Source organism: Oncorhynchus masou, chromosome 9, assembly GCF_036934945.1.
Source record: "Oncorhynchus masou masou isolate Uvic2021 chromosome 9, UVic_Omas_1.1, whole genome shotgun sequence".
NCBI classification, from domain to species: domain Eukaryota; kingdom Metazoa; phylum Chordata; class Actinopteri; order Salmoniformes; family Salmonidae; genus Oncorhynchus; species Oncorhynchus masou.
The window spans coordinates 43,374,328-43,402,318 of NC_088220.1; the positions used below are offsets into that span (position 1 = coordinate 43,374,328).

At 41.6% G+C, this 27,991-nt stretch overlaps 1 protein-coding gene across 1 annotated transcript in view; it reads right to left on the minus strand.

The window, feature by feature from the left end:
- Positions 1 to 27,991, minus strand: part of LOC135546018 (GPI ethanolamine phosphate transferase 2-like) — a 130,333-nt gene that overhangs the window by 80,734 nt on the left and 21,608 nt on the right. The gene's annotated exons all lie outside the window — the stretch shown is intronic.

Below are 27,991 nucleotides of genomic sequence, written 5' to 3' on the forward strand. Positions count from 1 at the left end.
AAGTGTCATCTAATATAGACTATTTTATCCATCTCCTGGTAGATTATACTAACCCCCAAAAATAAGCTAACCCTCTCTGACTGCTGAATCTGTACTGTACAGTATATGACTGAGGAGGCTGAGAGACGTAATCTGGCAACGTCACCTGTGGCCATTCCAAATATAATTATGCTGTCATGTGACCATGAATATCAACCACTCTATGGTACGTGCTTTATTTTTCCCAAAGCCACAGTTTCAAACTATCGGGTGGCGGGAAATTCCGACTGCGTCTTCAACAGAAAGTTCTTTCGGGTTTTTGGGAAACCCATGACAGGCTCCTTAGAACTCACCAGGTAGCTAGTAAGGAAGCTAGTAGCACTGCAGCAGTACATCCAAGTAATTCAATAAGCCACCAAAATGTCTAGGCCTATTAATTAATTCAAGAAGCAATACTGAATCACAACAACAGTATTAACTGCAAATGCAAAGACAGTTGGGCTTTACGTAATAGTAATTTGCTCTGCACGGGAAAAAGGGGTACAACTCCCATAGATGAAGTCTGGAGATGAAGAAAAGTGAAGTCGAGCCCCCACAACACTTGGCCAACTTTGATTGGTGTTTAAGCAGCGAGTCGGGGACCTGCTCGCCACCACCACTCTGTGAGGTTTCCTGACTGCCAGGCAATTTGTATTTCTGATCAAACAACCCCAAGGCCTCCTCAGGCGGGGCGCTTGAGCACCATCAGGAGAGCGTCGATCTGCCAGACGTCGGAAGTCGCCGTTGCAGCCTGGTGGAAGGCAAGGAGACAAAATGTTGAAAAGTCTGTCGGGAATGAAGATCGATGAAACCGCGGGCGAAAAAAAGAGTGGCCTTATCACCCTGGATTGGGTTATTCGTTCAGTTGAGTCTTTAAGGAGGTAGAGCAAAAGGAACAGGGGAAAGAGAAGAATGCTCCTTTCCCTCCCCTGCACTGAGGCAGCCATTGTGATTTACGACGCGGGACTGAAAGTGTGCTCATTTGTAGCCTACCAAATACATATGTTGCCATGCCTTATTCCGATCGATTTATTGCCAAGTTCCTGGGAGTAATCGACAAAATTGTAAAATGTTTCACAAAGCGGAATGAACAACATGACACAAACTAACTGCTTCTTTTCAATGAAAAATAAACTCATCCCATTTTCAATGAAAGACAATTTTGTCTTCAACTTTTCACACGCCAAGTTGTTTGGGTGAAGGGGAGTGCAATTTGCAGCACCATTGCAGAGTTTAGATCATAATGTGAGAGATGTGATGTCCTAGGAGAATAGGGGCTGACCCCGAGGCAAATTGTAGCAAAGAATGAAAAAGGAAAAGGTAAAAGGATGAGGGATGGCCTTGTCCTGCATGTCAACCTCCTATTACCGAGGTCAGCACTCAACAGAGCTTTAGAAATGGGAAGAAAATCAATACTTTTCAAACCAAATGACAAAACGTTCTCTAAAGTCTGAGCGTCTTTGCGGAAATGGCGATTGCTCAGGAACCCATAGCGAATGCGCCAGATCAAGACCACTATTGAAAGCTGTAGACTTCATGCCTTTGAATGTCATAGTGACAGGGAATGTCATACCAAAATGGATAAATGCATGAAAGTTCTCTGGGTAGTCATAAAAAAAGAGGATGTTTTTCGTGGATTGTTCTGTGGCTTGAAACAGACCACTCAAAGTGTTTCGACTCACATTTGAAGTTTGAAATATTCTGGTTTCAACCTTTTAAAAATGCACAGTATCTGCAGAGGCATCCTTGGGGGGTTTTGCAAGGAAAACGTTTTACCTTCCCAAAAAACAATCATTGATCACATTTTTCAAACATGTACCTTGAGGTCCCCTTAGAGGCCTTTAGGTTCTTTCCATGAGTGATGAGAGACCCCTTTATCAGGCCAAGCCTTCTGTGACGCCTCTCTACCTCAAAGAGGTTCAGCTTTGACTTTCTACACTCGAGTTCTCAAAATATTTCATTTCAAGTAGTCACGGCATAGTTTTATCTGTAGATAATAATAATAATAATAATAATAATAATAATAGAGAATGACTTGCCTCAATTGTCCAGGAATTGACCCGTAGATAATTCTAAACACACCATGAATGTGTTGGGTCATGGATAAGACCAGAGTCACTGTGGGAAAAGTATTGGCCTGTGGGCGTTGGATTAACGCTCCGGCCCCTTTCAGATAAGATAGAAACACCAATCACTTGAGGCTGAGAGTAAAGGTTTTGACTCTGTGCTTTAGGGACAGACCTATCTGACATTTCTCATTTGACCACAGTACACAGTCAGCTCCGATACGGCCACGTTTTCCTCTTCTCTGGAGGACCACCTCCGCTGCTCTGTTGTACAGAGATCGACACCTAGCCAGCTGCCAGCCAGCGCAACCTCTGCATCTTTTTAAAACTTTTATTTAAGCACCTTTGAGACCAGGGTCTCTTTCACAAGAGAGCCCTGCATATACAATTTCATAGGAGCAAACATCTAAAATAAAATAAAATATAAAACAAGTAATATCCACCACACCACAAATTGAAGAAAAAATGAATACATTCGTCAATAAGAAGGTCCCCAATCAATCATTTTAATTGCAGGGGCAGCACCAGGACAAACAATTGTAATGTATTTTTTAGTTGGTTTCAGATGCTTTCAAACTAAAAGTGGATTTATCGAGTTTGGTGGAGACTCAAGGAACGTCAAGAGTTAACCAACCTTGTGAACGGGTTTTGGCATCTCATGTGTTTATATTTTAACAGCAGAGTTAGGTAAGTCGGAAGCTCGAGCAAACAAAAAAGGAATAGCGAAGTGATCTACTGGACCTTAATGAGGACCAGCCAGCCTTTTGATACAGGATCAAGTGGTGAGTAATAAAACTGTCACCTGTGGTTTAAATGGTTACTTTGCCATTTTCCCAGAGTCAGAGGAACTTGTGGATACCATTTATATGTCTCTATGTACAGTATGAAGGACGTTAGAGGTAGTATCGAGAGCCAATGCTAACTAGCGTTAGCGCAATGACTCGAAGTCGATGGGTATCTGCTAGCATGCTCGCCGATACTCATAGACGTCCATGGGTTGCCAGAACATTCTCAAACCACCTGTAAGAAGCCTGATCCAGGCCTACTTCATTCAGCCTTTGAATGAGAATGTAACGGTCAACAGTGTCGAAGGCCCTGGGAAGGTCTATAAATAAGGCGGCACAATGGTTTTTATAATCTAAGCAATTTAACACGTCATCTCGAACAAGAGTGGCAGTTGAAACGGTGCTATGCCCAGGTCTAAAACCAGACTGGTGCACATTAAGAATAGAATGAAAAGTTTTAAAAGTTCTTAGCTGAGAGTTGGCCAGGGATTCTAAAATGTTTGGAAAGGCAAGATCATTTAGAAATGGGATGGTAGTTATCTAAAGTCAGAAGAATTTCCTTCTTTATATAGGGGCCGCGGATATGTGTAATGTTCCAGATCTTAGGGAGAACACCAGAAACAATTGTCAAGTAAAACATATTAGGTTAATGATTCTGGGACAGAGCACCTCAGTAAGTGTAGTGAACACGATGGGAGAAAGAGAGCTGGTTTCAAAAGCAGGGCGTAGCAGGTGTTTATTTGTAAATGACCACAGGAGGATGCAGGTAGCTGGGTCCAAGGGCAGGCCGAAAGTCATACACAGGGGGTCCAAAAAAGGCAAGAGTACAGGCATGGAAAAGGCAAGTAAAGTCATCAGGAAGATCAGGCAATAGGTTAATAACAGGAAATCCGTTACAAAGTACAGGCAGGGAATAGGTAAAAGGAGTCGTTAGTGATGCAGGAAAAAAAACTATCATAAACGGGAGGATTTAGATTACGCAAGTATAAACACCATGGGACCACGCAGCCGTCATACTGCTCAGGAAGGAGACGAGTTCTGTCTCCTGGAGATGAACGTACTTTGGTGTGAAAAGTGCAAATCAATCCCAGAACAACAGCAAAGGATATTGTGAAGATGCTGGAGGGAACAGGTACAAAAGTATCTATATCCACAGTAAAACAAGTGCGATATCGACATAACCTGAAAGGCCGCTCAGCAAGGAAGAAGCCACTGCTCCAAAACCATGATAAAAAAGCCAGACAACGGTTTGCAACTGCACAAGGGGACAAAGATCGTACTTTTTGGAGAAATGTCCTCTGGTCAGCTGAAAAAATATGTTTGGCCATAATGACCATCGTTATGCTTGGAGGAAAAAGGGGGAGGTTTGCAAGCCGAAGAACACCATCCCAACAGTGAAGCACGGGGGTGGCAGCATCATGTTGTGGGGGTGCTTTGCTGCAGGAGGGACTGGTGCACTTCACAAAATAGATGGCATCATGAGAAGGACAAATATGTGGATATATTGAAGCAACATCTCAAGTCAGGAAGTTAATGCTTGGTCGCTTGGTCTTCCAAATGGACAATGACGACAAGCATACTTCCAAAGTTGTGGCAAAATGGCTTAAGGACAACAAAGTCAAGGTATTGGAGTGACCATCACAAAGCACTGACCTCAATCCTATAGACAAATTGTGGGGTTTGTTTGCAAGGAGGCCTACAAACCTGACTCAGTTACACCAGCTCTGTCGGGAGGAATGGGCCAAAGCTCACCCAACGTATTGTGGGAAGCTTGTGGAAGGCAACCCGAAACGTTTGACCCAAGGTAAACAATTTAAAGGCAATGCTACCAAATACTAATTGAGTGTATGTAAACTTCTGGGAAACCCACTGGGAATGTGATGAAATAAATAAAAGCTGAAATAAATCATTCCCTCTTCTATTATTCTGACATTTCCCATTCTTAAAATAAAGTGGTGATCCTAACTGACCTAAAACATAAAATATCAGGAATTGTGAAAAACTGAGATTAAAAACATGTGGCTATGGTGTATGTAAACTTCCGACTTCAACTGTAGGTCTGTAACAGTTTGGGTCTAGAGTGTCTCCCCCTTTGAAGAGGAGGATGAGCGCGGCAGCTTTCCAATCTTTAGGGATACGAAAGAGAAGTTGAACAGGCTAGAAATAGGGGGTGCAACAATTGCGGAAGATCATTTTAGAAAGATAGGGTCCAGCCCGGCTGATTTGAAGGGGTCCAGATTTTGCAGCTCATTCAGAACATTGGCTATCTGGATTTGGGTGAAGGAGAAATAAGGGAGGTTTGGGCAAGTAGCTGTGGGGGGTGCAGGGCTGTTGACCGGGGTAGGGGTAGCCAGGTGGAAAGCATGGTGAGCCATAGAAAAATGCTTTAATGAAATTCTCCATTATCGTGGATTTATCGGTGGTGACAGTGTTTCCTAGCCTCAGTGCAGAGGGCAGCTGGGAGGAGGTGCTGTTATTCTCCATGGACTACACGGTGTCCCAGAATTTTTGGGAGTTTGTGCTAGATGCAAATTTCTGTTTGAAAAAGCTAGCCTTTGCTTTCCTAACTGCCTGTGTATATTGGTTCCTAACATGCCTAACATCCCAGAAAAGTTTCATATCGCGGGGGCTACTCGATGCTAATGCAGTCATCCACAGGATGTTTTTGTGTTGGTCAAGGGCAGTCAGGTCTGGAGTAAACCAAGGGCTATATCTGTTACTGGTTCTAATTTTTTGAATGGGGCATGCTAATTTAAGATGGTGAGGAAAGCACTTTTTAAGAATAACCAGGCATCCTCTACTGACGGAACGAGATCAACATCCTTCCAGGATACCAGGGCCAGGTCGATTAGAAAGGCCTGCTCGTTGAAGTGTTTTAGGGAGAGTTTGACAGTGATGAGGGGTGGTCGTTTGACCGCAGACCCATTAAGGATGCAGTCAATGAGGCAGCAGTCACTGAGATCCTGGTTGGAGACAGCAGAGGTGTATTTGGAGGACAGCTTGGTTAGGATGATATCTATGAAGGTGCCCGTGTTAACAGCTTTGGGGTTGTACCTGGTAGGTTCATTGATAATTTGTGTGAGATTGGCAAAATAGGTATTGTAGCCCAAGGAGTGGCTGATGGACATCTTTAGCTAGCTGGGAGATGGGCCTAGCATAGGCTAATTGGTGATTGCTTTGAGACAGAGATGTTAGCCATGAGTAGCCACGCGGATAGCAGCTCGCTAGCTGCGATGATCCAGGTGAAAAGTTTCAGAGCTTGCGGTAGGAATCCGGAGATGTGGGGATAAAGAGTCTGGTATGCTCTGGGTTGAATCGCACTGTGCAGACTGGCAGGAGTTGTCCGTGCTAAAGGTTAGCTGATGACCGCTAGCAGTGGCTAGCTGACTACTAGCTAGAAGCTAGTGAGCTGGCTAGATTTTGTTGGGGGTTGCGGTACAAAAATAAAATAAAATAGCAGGTCCATACCACATTGGTTGAGGCTGATTGCAGGAGAGTATGTTGGAGTTGAGGTTAAAATATATATTTTTCAATTTATACAAAATACGTGCGACGAAAATTAGAAGAAAAAAAGATACATTAACGGGACACGACAAGACGAAGACAAAGGCGCCTGACTGCTACGCCATCTTGGAACTCTGACAATGACGGCCTACACCAGCCAAACCCGGACGACGCTGGGCCAACTGTGCGCCGCCTTACGGGACTCCCAATCACGGCCGGTTGTGAGATAGCCTGAATTTGAAACAGGGTGTTTGTAGTGACGCCTCTAGCACTGAGATGCTGGGTGTTTCCCATACATCTGTCTGAGTTAGAATCGCCTGTCCGTCCATCCGCCACTCAGTCTGCAGTCCCTGTAGACACATGGAGAGGAGCGGGGTCAGGAACATAGTCTCTGTCCAGTCACCGTGGGTCAACTCTCTGTTCGGCAAAGTGTTTGACCGCACCCAGAGGCGTCTTGGGAGGTGGACCAGCAACCTGTTTGAACACACTCGGAGGCTTCTGTGGAGCAGGACCTGCGGTACCAGGGAGAGCAATCTTCTGCTCCGAACCAACTAGATGTTGTCATCTGTGAGACTGTGATGCCATTCCTAGCTTAGGATGACAAATAGCAGTTAATTCTGTTGTAAATTACATTATTCCACAGATCACAGTAACACATTAGATTTAATGATTAAAAAAATAATTTCAACCCAGTATTTAGGAGTTGCGTGTACTTTAATTACTTTATATAAATATACTACTGTACATCCAGAAAAGAAAAACAACGAAAACAAAAATGTACAACAAGAGATCAAGAGGAGACAAACAGTAGAATCAAAACCAACTAAAAAGAATGAGCCACAAACAGTGAATAATCTTCACTGAACATAGAGGATGAAAAGCAAATCCCAGCATTTGTGTGTGTGCGTGCGTGCCTGTGCTAAGAAGGGATCTGAAAGCCACCAGTCTGGAAATCACATTAAATGAGCTTAGGGCGAAAAGTGTTAAAAGCCACTGTACTAGGGAATGGAACAGGCAATGGAAAAGGGGATCAAATCTGTCGCTTTTCTTGCATGGTTTCATTTATAAGAAAGCATTGTTGGTTAAGGACCCCGCCTAATAAGCAATGCTCAGTCCTGCAATAGTGGCAGTGCAACATTAATACTGCATGAGAGTGAAAACAATCACACTGGGGGAAATGTGCTGTATGCATCATTACTTCACTAAAAATGGGGAGCAATGTCACCTTGAATTTCAAAGCAAACATTAAAACATGACATGTTGTCTACAGACTGTATCCTCATCAGATTGTGAAAACAATACTAATACAGTTGAAGTCGGAAGATTACATACACCTAAGCCAAACACATTTAAACTCAGTTTTTCACAATTCCTTTCATTTAATCCTAGTAAAAATTCCCCGTCTTAGGTCAGTTAGGATCATCACTTTATTTTAAGAGAGAATGATTTATTTCAGCTTTTATTTCTTTCATCACATTCCCAGTGGGTCAGAAGTTTACATACACTTAATTTGTATTCGGTAGCATTGCCATTAAATTGTTTAACTTGGGTCAAACATTTTTGGAAGCCTTCCACATTAACTTGGGTAAATTTTGGCCATTCCTCCTGACATAGCTGGTATAACTGAGTCAGGTTTGTAGGCCCCCTTGCTCGCACACACTTTTTCAGTTCTGCCCACCAATGTTCTATTCGGATTGAGGTCAGGGCTTTGTGATGGCCACTCCATTACCTTGACTTTGTTGTCCTTAAGCCATTTTGCCACAACTTTGAAGTATGCTTGGGGTCATTGTCCATTTGAAAGACCCATTTGCGACCAAGCTTTAACTTCCCGAATGATGTCTTGAGATGTTGCTTCAATATATCCACATAATTTCCCTTCTCATGACGCCATCTATTTTGTGAAGTGCACCAGTCCCTCCTGCAGCAAAGCACCCCCACAACGGTTGGGATGGTGTTCTTCGGCTTGCAAGACTCCCCCTTTTTCCTACAAACATAACAATTATGGCCAAACAGTTCTATTTTTGTTTCATTAGACCAGAGGACATTTCTCCAAAAAGTATGATCTTTGTCCCTATGTGCAGTTGCAAACCGTAGTTTTGCTTTTTAATGGAGGTTCTGGAGCAATGGCTTCTTTCTCTCTGAGCGGCCTTTCAGGTTATGTCGACATAGAACTTGTTTTACTGTGGATATAGATACTTTTGTACCCGTTTCCTCCAGCATCTTCACAAGGTCGTTTTACTGTGCTGTTGTTCTGGGATTGATTTGCACTTTTCGCACCAAAATACGTTCATCTCTAGGAGACAGAACGTGTCTTCTTCCTGAGCGGTGTGACGGCTGCGTCGTCCCATGGTGTTTAAACTTGCGTTCTATTGTTTGTACTGATGAACGTGGTACCTTCAGGCGTTTGGAAATTGCTCCCAACGATGAACCAGACTTGTGGCAGTCTACAATTATTTTTCTGAGGTCTTGGCTGATTTCTTTTGATTTTCCCATGATGACAAAGCAAAAGCAGTTTTTTGTAAATTTTGTAAATCAAAAACAGAAATATCACATTTACATAAGTATTCAGACCCCTTCACTCAGTACTTGTTTTAAGCACCTTTGGCAGTGATTACATCCTTGAGTCTACTTGGGTATGACGCGATAAGCTTGGCACACCTGTATTTGGGGAGTTTCTCCTATTCTTCTCTGCAGATCCTCTAAAGCTCTGTCAGGTTGGATGTGGAGATCTCTCCAGAGATGTTCAATCGGGTTCAAGTCCGGGGTCTGGCTGGGCCACTCAAGGACATTCAGAGACTTGTCCTGAAGCCACTCCTATGTTGTCTTGGCTGTATGCTTGGTGTCGTTGTCCTGTTGGAAGGTGAACTTTCACCCCAGTCTGAGGTCCTGAGCGATCTTGAGCAGGTTTTCATCAAGGATCTTTCTGTACTTTGCTCTGTTCATTTTTCCTTCAATCCTGACTAGTCTCCCAGTCCCTGCCGCCGAGAAATATCCCCAAAGCATGATGCTGCCACCTCCATGCTTCACCATAAGGATGATGCTAGATTTCCTCCAGACGTGACGCTTTGCATTCAGGCCAAAGAGTTTGATCTTGGTTTCATCACACCAGAGACTCTTGTTTTTCATGGACTGACAGTCCTTTAGACGCCTTATGGCAAACGGGCTGTCATGTGCCTTTTACTTTCAAAATCATGTTCAATCAATTGACCTTCCCACAGGTGGACTCCAATCAAGTTGTAGAAACATCAAGGATGATCAATGAAAACAGGATGCACCTGTGCTCAATTTTGAGTCTCATAGCAAAGGGTCTGAATACCTATGTGAATAAGCTATTTCTGTTCCTTCGTTTTTATACATTTGCAAAAAATTCTAAAAACCTGTTTATGCTTTGTCATTATGAGGTATTTCCGTTACTGGGTATAAACATGGAATAAAGACTAGATTCCTTCGTGGTTACATTCAAGAGAAGTGAAACTCAATCTGGTATCAAATTATGTCTGCATTACGAAATGCTGCACACATAAGCACTGCCGCTTCTTTAAGAGAAGGCATTTCATCCGAGGACGTGAATCGGTAATGCACAAACCTCTCCACATTTAATAGAAAATGCACGTTTCTCCATCAGTGTGTATTAACCGGTGGTCTATGCCAGGGATCCCTCAAACGGGGTCCTAGGGACCCCCTGGATGTACGTTATGGGTTCTACCCTAGCGCTACACAGCTGATTCAAAGAACAAACTCATCATCAAGCTTTGATTATTTCAATCAGCTGTGCTAAGGCAAAAACCACAATGTGGACTCAGGGGCGGCCCCAGGACCCTCTTTGGGTAACCCTGCTCTATGCAACAACTTGGTGATCAATTTGATTTCCTCAAGGTTTTAAGAAAAATGCAGCTTAGCCATAGCTGAAAGAGCTTACCTTTTAACATGAACACAATCCCATAAACATCCGTTGCAGGGGCATGTTTTCCATCTCAGAGAACCAATTATTTCTATACACTGAAGGACCAACATTCAAGGACGAACTAAATGCATTATCAAAAGCGTAGAGTACAAGAGTCCAATGTTGTTTCATGGCTAATTCTTTACTGCTTTGTTTGACTTATGTCAAACACTCAAATGAGCAGTCAAGTCTTCTCGATCTGGGTGATTGAGCTGGATCTTGTGAGGAAGAAAATCTGTTCAGCGATGTATGCTCAGCGTACGGGTAAGTGTGGGACTTGTCATTCTTTAATTCTACATTTGTGTTCCAACCCAGGTCATCAAACCCTGGGAGTAGTTGAATCAAGTGTTGCTGAGCTATTGGATCCAATATTGACAGACAGATTGGCTGGAGAGTGCACATACACATTTTGTTGTGTTACAAAGTGGGATTTAAATGTTATTGTTTGTTTTCTTTGTCAACAATCTACACATTACTTGGACATGTCAATGTGGAAGAATAATTCTAACATTTGTACAAAATTAAAGAAAAATAAACACATTATATCTTGATTACATTAGTATTTAACCCTGTGTCAATACATTAGAATCACATGTGACAGCGATGACAGTTGTGAGTCTTTCTGGGTTGTCTCTAAAAGCTTGGGTTGTACAATATTTGCACATTATTCTTAAAAATTCTTCAAGCTCTGTCAAGTGTGTTGTTGATCATTGCTAGACAGCCATTTTTAAGTCTTGCCATAGATTTTCAAGCTGATTTAAGTCACAATTGTAACTCATCCACTAAGGAACATTCACGGTCGTCTTGGTAAGCAACTCCTGTGTACATGTGGCCTTGTATTTTAGGAATGTGTCCTGTCGAAAGGTGAATTTGTCTCCCAGTGTCTGTTGGAAAGCAGACAAACAGGTTTTCCTCTAGGAATCTGCCGGTGCTTAGCTCTATTCTGTTTCTTTTTAAATTTAAAAAAAAAAACTCCCTCGTCCTTGCCCATAACATGATGCAACCACCATTCTGAAAATGTGAAGAGTGGTACTCAGTGATTCTTTGTGTTCGATTTGCCCCAAATATAACACTATGTATTCAGGACATATGTTCATTTCTTCGCCACATTTTTTTCAGTTTTACTTTAGTGCCTTATTGCAAAATGGATGCTTGTTTTGGAATATTTTAATTCTGTACATGTTTCCTTATCTTGTTCTGTTAATTAGGTTAGTATTTTGGAGTAACTACAATGTTGTTGATCCATCTTCACTTTTCTCCTATTACAGCCATTAAACTCTGTAACTGTTTTAAAGTCACCATTGGCCTAATGGTGAAATCCCTTAGCGGTTTCCTTCCTCTCCAGCAACTAAGTTAGGAAGGGCGCCTGTATCTTTGTAGTGACCCGGTGTATTGATATACCATCCAAAGTGTAATTAATAACTTTACCATGCTCAAAGGGATATTCAATGTCTTTTTTTTCTACCACTGGGTGCCCTTCTTTGTGAGGCATTGGAAAACATCCCTGGTCTTTGTGGTATAATCTGTGTTTGAAATTCACTGCTCGACTGAGCAACCTTACAGATAATTGTGAATGTGGGGTACAGAGATGAGGTAGTCATTCAAAAATCTTGTTAAACACTATTATTTCAGTCCATGCAACTGATGTGACTTGTTAAGAAAATTGTTACTCCTGAACTTAAACCAAGTGTACCAAAATTAGGAACACCAACCTAATATTGAGTTGCACCCCTATCTTTTGCCCTCAGAATAGCCTCAATTTATCAGGGCATGGAGTCTACAAGGTGTCGAAAGCGTTCCACAAGGATGCTGGCCTATGTTGACTCCAATGCGTCCCACAGTTGTGTCAAGTTGGCTGGATGTCTGGGTGGTTGACCATTATTGATACACACGGGAAACTGTTGAGCCTGAAAAACCCAGGAGCGTTGCAGTTCTTGACACAAACCAGTGCACCTGGCACCTAAAGTGTAGTACAATACACCATTAAAAGACACTTAAATGTTTTGTCTTGCCCATTCACCCTCTGAATGGCACACATACATGTCTCAATTGTCTCAAGGCTTAAAAATCCTTCCATAACCTGTCTCCTCCCCTTGATCTACACTGATTAAAGTGAATTTAACAATAAGATTTAACAATAAGGGATCATAGATTTCACCCGGATTCACTTGGTCAGTCTGTCATGGAAAGAGCAAAGTGCCCTTAATGTTTTGTGCACTCTGTGTATTTAGGCTTGCCTTAACAGAGGGGGTTGAATTTCAGCTTTTCATTTTTAATTAGTTTGATCACCCTTCTAAAAACATAATTCAACTGACATTATAGGGTATTGTGTGTAGGCCAGCGGCCCAAAATCTCAATTGAATCTATTTTAAATTCAGGTTGTAACACAACAAAATGTGGGGGGAATGTGTGGATACATTCTAAAGGCACTCTACATGGAAGAAATAAGTCTCAGGAAACGAAACACAAATAGTGTACTTTGGATGAACTATCCCCTTAATACAGCGTTGGCAAGGATGACAAGAGAATACAATGTGGCCTTCAAGGACTGGAGCTGTGCACCGTGCACGGTTCCTATGACTGACATTTACATTTAAGTCATTTAGCAGACGCTCTTATCCAGAGCGACTTCACACGAGGTACGTATTGTAGAATTTGTTAGACTATCTGCAGAACATCTAGGTCTAGTTCAAATGTATCAGCCATCCTAAACTTACAATATAAGTAATTTGGTGGCATCCCTCCCGTTGTTTATTTTCTGGGGGGGGTTTACCTTCAGCAGCCATTACACAGAGGGAAGAAAGAGAGTAATCTCTTGAAACCTCAGTGGAACATACACAGTTTAAAAGAGTGAGGACATGATTTTGACACACACACAACACTGCAAATTGTGCCTGCAACGTTTGCTCTCTTGTTGTTTCAGGGATGGGTGGACTTGGCAATGGCAGGTGACAGGCACAGACAAACAAGGTGGCTGGTATATGGGAGCTGACATACGCTGATCAAGCCCAGGTTCTCTTTGCTTCCGTAATCCCTTTTATTTTAGACTCGTGAGAACCCAGCAGCAAGAGTATGTTTGACAGGGCTGCTTTCAGCACAGTGGAAAACGCATGACGTGAAATCAAATCGTGCAAATGAGAAAACACAACCAAAGATGTGCCGGGGCGGAGTTGGCTTTCTGAGCCATTCATTTTGTTGCAGATCTTTTTAAATCCCTAAACGATTAAGAGGCTGCAACTTGCAAAGCATCAACCAATATCCTGTTTAGTTCGGATATACAGTGCCGTGAAAAAGTATTTGTCCCCTTTGAAATTCTCTCTGTATTTTAGAATTTTCTAGACACTGAATGTTATCAGGTCTTCAATGAAAATCTAAAATTAGATAAAGGGAACCCGAGTGAACACGATACAAAAAAGGGGGAAAATACTTTTTCACGGCGCTGTACAAAAGACACCTTTGATGGTCAAGAAAATATATATTCAAGTAAATCAAACATCAAATTATACCATCCAAGTAGAAAGGCTAATGGTTTAGAAAACCCAGCCTTATTCAGCATGATCATCTTCAGTCACGTTCATAGTCCCTCCACCTCTCTTTTTCTAAGTAACAACTAGCTTGTCCTTGCAGACTTGTCAACCTTGAATAATTCTTATAAATACCACTTCAGAGCGGCGGCGGCACCCCACGATGGCACGCGTGCGACACCCACACTGCTTAAATCATAGGCAAATACACCTTTTGTAGCCTAAATGTTGGCAGAAGACTGTCTCAGTAGAAATGGTAGGCAATAGAGTCTCACAGGGATTGGTAATTGACTACTCTTCAGGAGACGACTGGAAACACGTTTAAATGTACAACCAGGGCTCTCCCTAAGACTTTCTGACAAGGTGGTGCCTACGGTTGGGTAGGGGGAGGTCTGGAAGTTGGAGCATTTTGCAGTTTAGAAAACCTGTAACTGCCTTTTCCTGAAACCTAGAGTCTTAAATTATATCAAACAGTGTAGCCATCACAGGAGGGGCGTAGGCACGGGTGGACTGGGGAGCCAAGCTCACCCAATAAGATTGAGCAACAAAAATATACAAATTACGCTCCACGTGTCAGTGTGGAGCATGTAACTGGACATTATTTGTATATTGATCTAAACACAGTACTTAACTTGGGCAGGAGCTCACGGGAAATGAGTACCGGCAGCTAAAATGTTCTTCTGCTTGAGTTCCTGCACCTCCTATAGAGTATTAGCTCAAAAGTATTGAGAAAATCCTGCACCTAAATATAAACAGTACCGGCACCCAAAATGAGTACCGACATCTATCTTCTATCCAAGTCATGCACTGGCCTAAACATGCATACACCATCAGATAAAACAATAATACTAATACTAATAATAATAATAATAACGACAACAATAATATATTTTATTTGGCAGATGCCTTTTCAGACACTCAAAGACATCTTACATTAAAAGTACATCCACATCAAATCTAGTGCTGTACATGAAATCTATTCCATGTAGGACAAAGTAATGCATTTGAATTATGCTCGATTATTTACCAGGGAGAAACTGAAACAAATCCGCTTATCAATTTGAAAACATTATTGGTGGGTTCTGGCACATGTCACTCCACAGTGACACCATGTGCAGTAAACAGTAGCTACAGCTGTGTAGGCTAGGCTATACTGTGTAGGCCACTCACTGTTAGCTAGGCAAACAAAAACACGTGAAATGGCCAAACAAATCTCACTGTTACATTTTTTTTCAAGAAACCGCATATAGAAAAGGACGTTGGAGCATTTGCCAAGTTATTTGATATTAGTGATTTCCCCATGAACGGCCTCCAGTCCCCCTCTATATCAATCACTAATTGCATCGATCTAATCGAGGGCCTTAAAAGACAGTTTCAGTACATAAGAGACAATTCTAAAGGCAAGTTTGATTAAAATCATTAAGGTTACAGATGATTTGATGGTCAAAATGAAATCCACAACCAGGATGCTAGCAACCTGTTCCCGAAACAAAAAACTATTAGCAAGGTTTGGGGACTCGTGTCACAATCCAAAGCGGGGAAAGCAGCCCCAGTTAGGAGCAACTCGGATTAACAGACATTATGGAACGAGATATTGGACAGGCAATTTATAGAACTCAACAGTCGTATTTTAGAACAATCATACGGGATCATGAAGGAGGCCGCATCTGCCTGCCTGCCCCGATCCGACTCATTTGGTAAAATTACAGCGATACAGCCACCCAGTAACAATTATGGCATTTCTGTGGAGGACGTAGAACTAACTGTTTTTGTACAGCAGCCTTAACAAAAGTTACAGAGGGTTGGTCACCCAGCCAAGCTACTTTTAATTTTTATTTATTTTTATTAAAAATGTGTTTCTTTGCTAATAATGCAATAGGTACACCTATTTCAGCTACCCTGCATGCTGGGTAACTGAAGTGTTCCCATTTTTAACCATTTTATTTGTCTGACAATACAAACTCTGCCTTCCTGGCGAGCCTAGACAGTTAAATAGTTGCATCTGTAGGCATACCGTTTGGCTAATCTGATACCTTAGATCACCGTGTCTACAGCAGTTTCCACGCGTCCACAGCTAAATGAATACTGGCTGTAGAGCAGGCTACTGTAAGATTTCAAAATCATGCCTAGAGCGAGAGGTTGTCAGAGAATACAGCAAATGGGTGTTTTTATGAGTGTTGTTTTTCCCTACAACACTTTGTATATTTATTTAACCTTTATTTAACCAGGAAAATACCTTTCAGAAAAGAAACACGCTTTTCCACTTCGACTCACACTCTCTGCCTCCCTCCACTGAGACTGACCATCAGTCCAGTCAAATAAAAACAATTGTTCTCAATTTATGCTCCGATGTACCTCGTAAGTACAGTGCCTTCAGAAAGTATTCATACGTACGCCTTGACTTTTTCCACATGTTACAGCCTAAATTTAAAATAGATTAAATTGTGATTTTTTTGGGGTAACTGGCTTACACAATAACCCCATAACATCAAAGTGGAATTATATTTTCAAAATGTTTACAAACTAATAAAAAATGAAGTCATGGAGTCAATACATAGTCATACCCTTTGTTATGGCAAGCATAAATATGTTCAGGAGTGAAAATGTGCTTAACAAGTCACATAATAAGTTGCGTGGACTCACTCCGTGTGCAATACTGTTTAACATGATTTTTTTAATGACTCTCTCTGTACCCCACACATACAACTATCAGTAAGGTCCCTCAATCAAGCGGTGAATTTCAAACACAGATTCAACCACAAACACCAGGGAGGTTTTCCAATGCCTCAGAAAAAAGGGCACCTATTGGTGGATTGGTTCAAATAAAAAAAGCAGACATTGAATATCCCTTTGAGCATGGTACAGTTATTAATTACACTTGGGAAGTTGGATCAACACAACCAGTCACTACAAAGATACAGGCATCCTTCTGAACTTCGTTGCCAGAGTGGAAGGAAACCGCTCAGGGATTTTACCATGGGGCCAATGGTGACTTTAATGGCTGTGATCGGAGAAAACTGAGGATAGATCAACATTGTTGTTAATCCACAACACTAACCTAAATGACCGAGTGAAAAGAAGGAAGCCTGTACAGAATAAAAAATATTCAAAAAAATGCATCCTGTTTGCAACAAGGCAAAAAAAAAGTTTTTTTAAATGTGACAAAGAAATCAACTGTTTGTCCTTATTAATACAAAGTGTTATGTTTGGAGCAAATCCAACACAACACATTAATGAGTACCACTCCCCATATTTTCAAGCATAGTGGTAATCAAAGGCAAAATCCTAGAGGAAAACCTGTTTGTCTGCTTTCCACCAGACACTGGAAGATTAATTCACCTTTCAGCAGGACAATAATCCAAAACAAGGCAAAATCTACTCTGCAGTTGCTTACCAAGAAGACAGTGAAAGTTCCTGAGTTGTCGAGTTAGTTTTGACTTAAATTGGATTGAAAAACTATGGAATATCTTGAAAATGGTTGTGTAGTTATGATCAACAACAATTTTGACAAAACTTGAAGAAATTTGAAAATTATAACGGAAAAATATTGTACAATCCAGGTGTGCAAAGCTCTTAGAGACACACCTTGAAAGACTGAAAATGTGATTCTCACATCAAATCAAATCTTATTTGTCACATACACATGGTTAGCAGATGTTAATGTGAGTGTAGCGAAATGCTTGTGCTTTTAGTTCCGACAATGCAGTAATAATCAACGAGTAATCTAACCTAACAATTTCACAACAACTACCTTATACACACAGGTGTAAAGGGATGAAGAATATGTACATAAAGATATGTGAATGAGTGATGGTACAGAACGGCATAGGCAAGATGCAGTAGATGGCATCGAGTACAGTATATACATATGAGATGAGTCATGTAGGGTATGTAAACATTATATTAAGTGGCATTGTTTAAAGTGGCTAGTGATAAATTTTTTACATAAATTTGCCAATATTAAAGTGGCTGGAGTTGAGTCAGTATGTTGGCAGCAGCCACTCAATGCTAGTGGTGGCTGTTTAACAGTCTGATGGCCTTGAGATAGAGGCTGTTTTTCAGTCTCTCAGTCCCTGCTTTGATGCACCTCTACTGACCTCGCCTTCTGGTTGATAGCGGGGTGAACAGGCAGTGGCTCGGGTGGTTGTTGTCCTTGATGATCTTTATGGCCTTCCTGTGACATCGGCTGGTGTAGGTGCCCTGGAGGGCAGGCAGTTTGCCCCCAGTGATGCGTTGTGCAGACCTCACTACCCTCTGGAGAGCCTTACGGCTGTGGGCGGAGCAGATGCTCTCGATTGTGCATCTGTAAAAGTTTGAGAGTGTTTTCAGTGACAAGCCAAATTTCTTCAGCCTCCTGAGGTTGAAGAGGCGCTGCCGCGCCTTCTTCACCACACTGTCTGTGTGGCGGACCAATTCAGTTTGTCCGTGATGTGTACGCCGAGGAACTTAAAACTTACTACCCTCTCCACTATTGTCCCGTCGATGTGGATAGGGGGGGTGGTCCCTCTGCTGTTTCCTAAAGTCTACGATCATCTCCATTGTTTTGTTGACGTTGAGTGTGAGGTTATTTTCCTGACACTACACTCCAAGGGCCCTCACCTCCTCCCTATAGGAGGGCCCTCACCTCCTCCCTCCTCCCTGGGTCTCGTCGTTGTTGGTAATCAAGCCTACCACTGTAGTGTCGTCTGCAAACTTGATGAATGAGTTGGAGGCGTGCATGGCCACACAGTCGTGGGTGAACAGGGAGTACAGGAGAGGGCTCAGAACGCAACCTTGTGGGGCCCCAGTGTTGAGGATCAGCGGGGTGGAGATGTTGTTACCTGCCCTCACCACCTAGGGGCGGCCCGTCAGGAAGTCCAGTACCCAGTTGCACAGGGCGGGGTCGAGACCCAGGGTCTCGAACTTGATGACGAGTTTGGAGGGTGCTATGGTGTTAAATGCTGAGCTGTAGACGATGAACAGCATTCTCACATAGGTATTCCTCTTGTCCAGATGGGTTAGGGCAGTGTGCAGGGAAAGTCATATTCCTGGTCATAATGATAGTGAGTTGACGTTACTCTTATGTCCAGTAGCTCCTCCCGAATGTAATAAAACCTAAGATTACCTGGGGTACCAATGTAAGAAATAACACCCCCAAAAAATACTGCATATTTTCCTAGGAACGCGAAGCGAGGCGGCCATCGCTGTCGGCGCCGGAAGTTGAACTGAGCGGTGTGATTACTTATGTATTTCATTATTTATAATAAAGTGAAGGCCTACATGGAGAAAAATCAGACCTCTCTTATCATATATGATAAAAGGCAAATGCATCAAACAATATTGATTTTTCCAGTCAGAGTAAATAGCTAATACTTTTTAGGAAGTACATTTTCTTGGAAAATTAACTTTGCCCTGTGCTTCTCTGACCGTGCACTCTAGCTAGGGCCTATAGGCTATTGATAATGTAACTGATATCACACAACACATTTTAGGCAGACTTGATGTCCCGCACCCAGCAGAGAATTGCATTCGGCTTGCATTTGTAATAAGAAAAGGTTGCTGACCACTGTTCTAGTCTACATAAGCTATTGGCTACTATTATTGCATTAGCACACTGCTAGGCTATAATTTGTTTCCTTTGATGGTGTCTAATATGCAGCCATAGCCTGATCTACCTTGATTGGCCTCCGTAAAAGTGATTAACATCAGAAAAGCCTGGCCTCGTTTGGACCCCGAATTTGGAGCAATGACGTGTCTTTTGAACATCAACATTCTAACAATGTAACAAATAAATGTCATATATGCTATCAAAATAATACGTATTTGGTTGTGTTTATGAAGGTCTTAAGTAACATATGAAATCAAATGTATTTCAAAGAACAAAAGAGCACTTTCATTATTTTATGCAACTGTAGGCTACATGCACAAACAAACGGAAAACACTTAATAACACAATTCAAGTGTTAAAATGAATTAAATAAACACCAAAGACCATTCATTACTGATTTGTTAAGGGCAGTTATTAAAGAACATTATGAATTTTGAGTTTAAATACACTACATAACCAAAAGTATGTGGACACCTGCTAGTTGAACGTCTCATTCCAAAATCATGGGCATTAATATAGAGTTTGTTCCCCCTTTGCTGCTATAACAGCGTCCACTCTTCTGGGAAGAGTTTCCACGAGATGTTGGAACATTGCTGTGGGAACTTGCTTCCATTCAGCCACAAGAGCATTAGTGAAGTAGGGCACTGATGTTGGGCGATTAGGCCTGGTTCGCATTCAGCGTTCCAATTCACCCCAAAAGTGTTCGATGGGGTTGAGGTCAGGATCTGTGCAGGCCAGTCAATTTCTTCCACTCCGAACTCGATAAAACCAATTCTGTACGGACCTCGCTTTGCGCATGGGAGCATTGTCATGCTGAAACAGGGAAGGGCCTTACCCAAACTATTGCCACACAGAATCATCTAGAATGTTATTGTATGCTGTAGCGTTAAGATTTCCCTTCACTGGAACTAAGGGGCCTACCCCAAACCCATGAAAAACTGCCTCAGATCATTATTCCTCCTCCACCAAAATGTACAGTTGGCACTATACATTCGGGCAGGTAGCGTTCTCCTGGCATCCGCCAAACCCAGATTCATCCATCAAACTTCCAGACGCTGAAGCGTGATTCTTCACTCCAGAGAATGTGTTTCCACTGTCCAGAGTCCGATATCGGAAAGCTTTACACCCCTCCAGCCAACGCTTGGCATTGCGCATGGTGATCTTAGGCTTGTGTGCGGGTGCTCGGCCATGGAAACCCATTTCATAAAGCTCCCGGTTAACCGTTCTTGTGCTGACATTGCTTCCAGACAGTGGTGGAAAAAGTACCCAAATGTCAGACTTGAGTAAAAGTAAAGAAAAGAAACCTTAAAAGAAAGTCTCAAAAATGAAAGTCACCCAGTAAAATACTACTTGAGTAAAAGTCTAAAAGTATTTGGAAGCCCAAATAAATGCTTCACAGAGTTCAAGTAAGAGACACATCTCAACATCAAATACTCAGAGGAGACTGCGTGAATCAGTCATCATGGTTGAATGGCTGCATCAAAACCACTACTAAAAAGGACACCATCAGGCTGCCTACTCAAGAAAAAGCTTCAAACTGTAACCAGTGCCTGCAACCTGGTTCAGGTTGCAGACACAGGTTACAAACAGCACAGGAATGAAATCATCAATGTATTGATCACATGTTTACTAATGCTGCAGAAATATGCTTGAAAGCAGTATCTCGATCCACCTGATGATCACAATATCGTAGGCATATCTAAGAAAACCAAAGTTCCAAAGGCTCTGCCTAATATCGTATATTAAAGGTCATACAATAAGTTTTGTATTGATTCCTGTGTTGTTGATGTAAATAATTTTGTTGGTGTGTAATGAGGTGCAACCATACACCTTAATGGGCGCATGATACATTTATGAAATTGCTTATTCCAGTTACTAATAAGCATGCACTCATTAAGAAATTTCATGTAAAAACGGTTAAATCCCCATGGATTGATGAGGAATTGAAACATTTTATGGTTGAGAGAGATAAGGGAAAATAAATGGCAAATAAGTCTGACTGCACAAGCAATTGACAAACGTACTGCAAATTGAGAAATCATGTGACTAAACTAAATAAAAAAAAGAAGAAACCATTCTATGAAACAAATATAAATGAAATACTGAATGATAGTAAAAATCACATTTAAATGAAATTTTGGGCAAAAAGGCAAACTCAGCTTCATTATTCATTGAATCAATTGGCTCGTTCATCACCAAACTCACTGATATTGCCGATTACTTTAATAATTTTTTCATTGGCAGGATTAGAAAATTTAGGCATGACATGCCAGCAACAAACGCTGACACCACACATCCAAGATGCTTAAGAGTTATTACCTCCATCTAATCTGCATTGTAGTTTTAAATTCCATAAAGTGAGTGTGGAAAAATTATTGTCTATCAACAATGACACGCCACCGGGGTCTGACAACTTGGATGGGAAATTACTGAGGATCAAAGCAGATGATATTTCCACTCCTATTTGCCATATCTTTCATTTCAGCCTACTAGAAAGTGTGTGCCCTCAGGCCTGGAGGGAAGCATAAGTTATTCTTCTACCTAAGAATAGTAAAGTCCCCTTTACTGGCTCAAATAGCCGACCAATCAGTCTGTTACCAACCCTTACTAAACTTTTGGAAAAATGTGTGGTTGACCAGATACATTGCTATTTTACAGTAAACAAATTCACAAAAGACTTTCAGCTCGCTTATTAGGGAAGGGCATTCAACAAGCACAGCACTTACACAAATTTCTAATGATTGGCTGAGAGAAATTGATGATAAAATATTGGGGGAGGGGCTGTTTTGTTAGACTTCATTGCGGCTTTTGACATTATCGATCAGTCAGCTGCTGGAAAACATATGGCTTTGCATCCCCTGCTATATTGTGGATAAAGACTTACCTGTCTAACAGAACACAGAGGGTGTTCTTTAATGGAAGCCTCTAACATAAACTAGGAAGAATCAGGAATTCCCCACGGCAGCTGTCTAGGCCACTTACTTTTTTCAATCTTTACTAACGACATGTTTTGAGCTTATGCCGCAACAGTTTGCGGTAGATGGCGGCAGATGGTGGAAAATTGTGTCATTCGGTCATTGAGCCACACTATCACAAGGGGGAGTTAAATCGCTGATCTATTGTTAGCCTAAACTGTGGCATAAATTGGGGGATTTTTCACACCTAGCCGAGCTATTAGACTATCCTTTTGTAAATTAATGGAGTTGTGACTGTTTCAGTCTGAGAGTCTCTCCTCTCTGGCACTAGAGTCTTGCATCAGAAAAAAAAATGCAGGCGTGTGGTCCCAGAGTTGAGAGTGAACTTGGGTAAATTCAATGGCGCAATTACACTTGACAGGTGGACTGATGATTTTCGATGAATAGGATACTTGTGCCTTACAGCCCATTACATAAATGAGGAGTTTGTGTTATCCACCATGGAGTGGGACAGTGCAGGTCAAAACTGCAGATAACATAAGGCCAGCTATTGTGAAAGAGTACTTGTGGATGTTGCTGATTTCCTCTTGCTTCAAGGGGCCTACTGTCCACCTGATAATTGTGTGGCGAAATAATTAAAATAAATCCTATTCATAATTAATAATCAGATGCGTGTTGCAAGCTTGTCATTGTTTTGTACGCACATTTTTTTTTGGGGGGGGGGGACAATTCAAAACATACACACACAAACGATATCACACCTGCCCAGACTCACACCCTTCTCATGCTCCGCCACATCACATGTTTCCTATTTTGTTGCATTACAACCTGTAATTTAAATGGATTTTATTTGGATTTCATATAATGGACATACACAAAATAGTCCAAATTGGTGAAGGGAAATTTAAAAAATTGATGAAATAAACCCCCGGAAAAGTGGTGTGTGCATATGTATTCACCCCCTTCGCTATGAAGCCCCTAAATAAGATCTGGTGCAACCAATTACCTTCAGAAGACACATTATTAGTTAAATAAGTGTCACATGATCTGTCACGTGATCTCAGTATATTTACACCTGTTCTAAAAGTCCCCAGAGTCTGCAACACCACTAAGCAAGGGGCACCACCAAGCAAGCGGCACCATGAAGAACAAGGAGCTCTCCAAACTGGTCAAGGACAAAGTTGAGAAGTACAGATCAGGGTTGGGTTATAAACAAATATCAGAAACTTTGAACATCCCACAGAGCACCACTAAATCTATTATTCAAAAATGGAAAGAATTTGGCACAACAACAAACCTGCCAAGACAGGGCCGCCCACCAAAACTCACAGACCAGGAAAGGAGGACATTAATCAGAGGCAACAAAGAGACCAAAGATAACCCTAAAGGAGCTGCAAAGCTCTACAGCGGAGATTGGAGTATATGTCCATAGGACCACATTAAGCTGTACACTCCACAGAGCTGGGTTTATGGAAGAGTGGCCAGAAAAAAAGCCATTGCTTAAAGAAAAAATAAGCAGACAGGTTTGGTGTTCACCAAAAGGCATGTGGGAGACTCCCTAAACATGGTAGAAGGTACTCTGGTCAGATGAGACTAAAATTGAGCATTTTGGCCATCAAAGAAAACACTATGTCTGGCGCAAACCCAACACTCTCATCACCCCGAGATTACCAAGAATGTTTTACATCGGCAGGGACAGGGAAATTGGTCAGAATTTAAGGAATGGTGAATGGCGCTAAATACAGGGAAATTCTTGAGGGAAACCTGTTTCAGTCTTCCAGATATTTGAGACTTGGACGGAGGTTCACCTTCCAGCAGGACAATGACCCTAAGCATACAGCTAAAGCAACACTCGAATGGTTTAAAGGGAAACATTTAATGTCTTGGAATGGCCTAGTCAAAGCCCAGACCTCAATCCAATTGAGAATCTGTGGTATGACTTAAAGATTGCTGTACACCAGCTGAACCCATCCAAATTGAAGGAGCTGGAGCGTTTTTTTCTTGAAGAATGGGCAAAAATCCCAGTGGCTAGATGTGCCAAGCTTATAGAGACATACCCCAAGAGACTTGCAACTTATAATTGCTGCAAAAGGTGGCTCTGTAAAGTATTGACTTTGGGAGGTGAATAGTTATGCACATTTAAGTTCTGTTTTTTTTGTCTTATTTCTTGTTTGTTTCGCCAAAAATATTTTGTATCTTCAAAGTGGTAGGTATGTTGTGTAAATCAAATGATACAACTCCCCCCAAAAACTATTTTAATTTGAGGTTGTAAGGCAACAAAAAAGGAAACATGCCAAGGGGGGTGAATACTTTCGCAAGCCACTACTAGACTATCCTTGTAAATGAATGGAGGTGCAGAGAGAGAGAGCGAAGGGAAGCCAGATGCGAGCCTACGACCAGACACGGTGGATGACATCCTTTTCCTGCACAGCAATTTGAAGAAATCCAATGATCAATGGACTGTTTGAAGTCATTTTTTTGTATATTTATTTGTTGTCTAATATTAGACGGCTCTTTAAAGTGATTTGAGTTGTCAATGTGTCACATTGCATTGTGAAAAAAATCTATATTGTTATTAATTCATGGCATGGTTTCATTTTTACCAAATGTTGAATAGACATACAGACAAATGTATGAATGCAGGAAAAAAAGGAATAACAGCATACTGTCTGTAGTCAAAAACAATTACCAGTAGACTAAATAATTTGATGTTATTTATTTGGGTAACAGATCGGCTCTCGGAACTCATTAAGAGGCGGCTTCAATCTTCAATATAATCATTCATTCAGAAGGTTAAACACATAGGTCTTACGCCTGCAGTACATTAAATTAAATGACCAGGTACATTTTGTATTATGTTATAATAATCCATGCCTTCTGGGAATGTTATAAAGTCCAAAGGTTATGGGCGAAGTTAGAAAGTTGGGGTTCAGAAGTATTACAATAGAAACTTTTAATCTGTGTGTCTGCATATTTCAAGACATGACATATAGGGGTGCAGTGAGATACTCTATGGGTTGGACAATACTTTTCTCATCAATCATCTTGAAAAATGTTTGAAAGTGCATGAGTGACAGAGAGAAACAAAAAATGGTGCAGTTTGAGACTTTGTGCCCCGTGTAGCTCAGTTGGAAGCGCTTGAAACTACAGGGTTGTGGGTTCGAGTCCCACGGGGGTATAAGTATGAAAATGTATGCACTCACTACTCAGCAAGTCACTCTGGATAAGAGCGTCTGCTAAATGTTAGAACGTTGTTTTGCTGGAGCGTGTCCTATGGGTGGGTGTTGCTATGGTGACCAGTGAGCTGAGATAAGATGGAGCTTTACCTAGCAAGGACTTACAGATGACCATGAACCAGTGGGTTTGGCGACAAATGTGTAGCAAGGGCCAGCCAACGAGAGCATACAGGTCGCAGTGGTGGGTAGTATATGGGGCTTTGGTGACAAAACAGATGGCACTGTGATAGACTGCATCCAATTTGCTGAGTAGAGTGTTGGAGGCTATTTTGCAAATTAATCGCCAAAGTCAAGGATCGGTAGGATAGTCAGATTTACGAGGGTATATTTGGCAGCATGAGTGAAGGAGGCTTTGTTGCACAATAGGAAGCTGATTCTAGAATTAACTTTTGATTGGAGATGCTTAATGTGAGTCTGGAAGGATTGTTAACAGTCTAGCCAGACACCAGGTATTATAGTTGTCCACATATTCTAAGTCAGAACCGTCCAGAGTAGTGATGCTGCCCGCACCCGCCCGCCCGACTAGCAATCGGTTGAAGAGCATGCATTTCTTTTATTAGCATTTAAGAGCGGTTGGAGGCCACGGAAGGAGTGCTGTATGGCGTTGAAGCTCGTTTGGAGGTTTGTTAACACAATGTCCAAAGAAGGGCCAGATGTATACAGAATGGTGTTGTCTGCGTAGAGGTGGAGCAAAGAATCACCCACAGCAAGAGCGACATCATTGATATATACGAAGAAATGAGTCGCTGAGAGAATTAAACCCTGTGGCACCCCTATAGAGACTGCCTGAGGTCCGGCCAACGGGCCACCTGAATTGACACACTGAACTCTATCTGAGAAGTAGTTAGTGAACCAGTCGAGACAGTCATTAGAGAAACCAAGGCTGTTGAGTCTGCCGATAAGAATACTGTGATTAACCTGTTGAAACTCTGGGGGCGCTATATCATTTTTGGATAAAAAGATGTGCCCGTTTTAAGCGCAATATTTCGTCACAAAAAGATGCTCGACTAAGCATATAATTGGTAGCTTTGGAAAGAAAACACTCTGACGTGTCCAGAACTGCAAAGATATTCTCTGTGCGTGCCCTAGAACGTGAGCTACAGGCAAAACCAAGATGAGACGTCATCCAGGAAATGAGCAGGATTTTTGAGGCTTCGTTTTCCATTGTCTCCTTATATGGCTGTGAATGCGAGAGGAACGAGCCTGCCCTTTCTGTCGTTTCCCAAGGTGTCTGCAGCATTGTGACGTATTTGTAGGCATATCATTGGAAGATTGACCATAAGAGACCACATTTACCAGGTGTCCGCCCGGTGTCCTGCGCCGAAATTGGTGCGCAAAACTCAGCTGCAAGTATTTTTCCATGGAATTTAGAGAAGAAAGCAGGCTTCCACGAACGATATCTCAATGAAGAGATATGTGAAAAAACACCTTGAGGATTGATTCCAAACAACGTTTGCCATGTTTCGTCGATATTATGGAGTTAATTCGGAAAAAGTTTGACGTTGTAGGTGACTGAATTTTCGGTTCGTTTCGGTAGCCAAATGTGATGTACAAAACGGAGCGATTTCTCCTACACAAAGACGCTTTCAGGAAAAACTGCACATTTGCTATGTAACTGAGAGTCTCCTCATTGAAAACATCCGAAGCTCTTCAAAGGTAAATGATTTTATTTATTTGGTTATCTGGTTTTTGTGAAAATGTTGCGTGCTAAATGCTACTCAAAATGCTAAGCTAGCTTAGCATACTCTTACACAAATTAGTGAATTGCTATGGTTCAAAAGCATATTTTGAAAATCTGAGATGACAGTGTTGTTAAGAAAAGGCTAAGCTTGAAAGTAGGCGCATTATTTTCATTTTATTTGCGATTTTCAGAAATCGTAAATGTTACATTATGCTAATGAGCTTGAGGCTATAACTGTATACAGGTTTTTTTCATAGCCAAACGAACAAAACGGAGCGATTTGTCCTGCACAAATAATATTTTTTTGAAAAACTGCACATTTGCTATGTAACTGAGTCTCCTCATTGAAAACATCAGAAGCTCTTCAAAGGTAAATGATTTTATTTATTTGGTTATCTGTTTTTGTGAAAATGTTGCGTGCTAAATGCTACTCAAAATGCTAAGCTAGCTTAGCATACTCTTACACAAATTAGTGAATTGCTATGGTTCAAAAGCATATTTTGAAAATCTGAGATGACAGTGTTGTTAAGAAAAGGCTAAGCTTGAGAGTAGGCGCATTATTTTCATTTTATTTGCGATTTTCAGAAATCGTTAACGTTGCGTTATGCTAATGAGCCTGAGGCTTTAGTCACGATCCCGGATCCGGGATGGGGAGTTTCAAGAGGTTACAGAGTCGAAAACCTTGGCGGCTGCATAGTACTGTCTTTTATCGATAACAGTTATGATATCGTG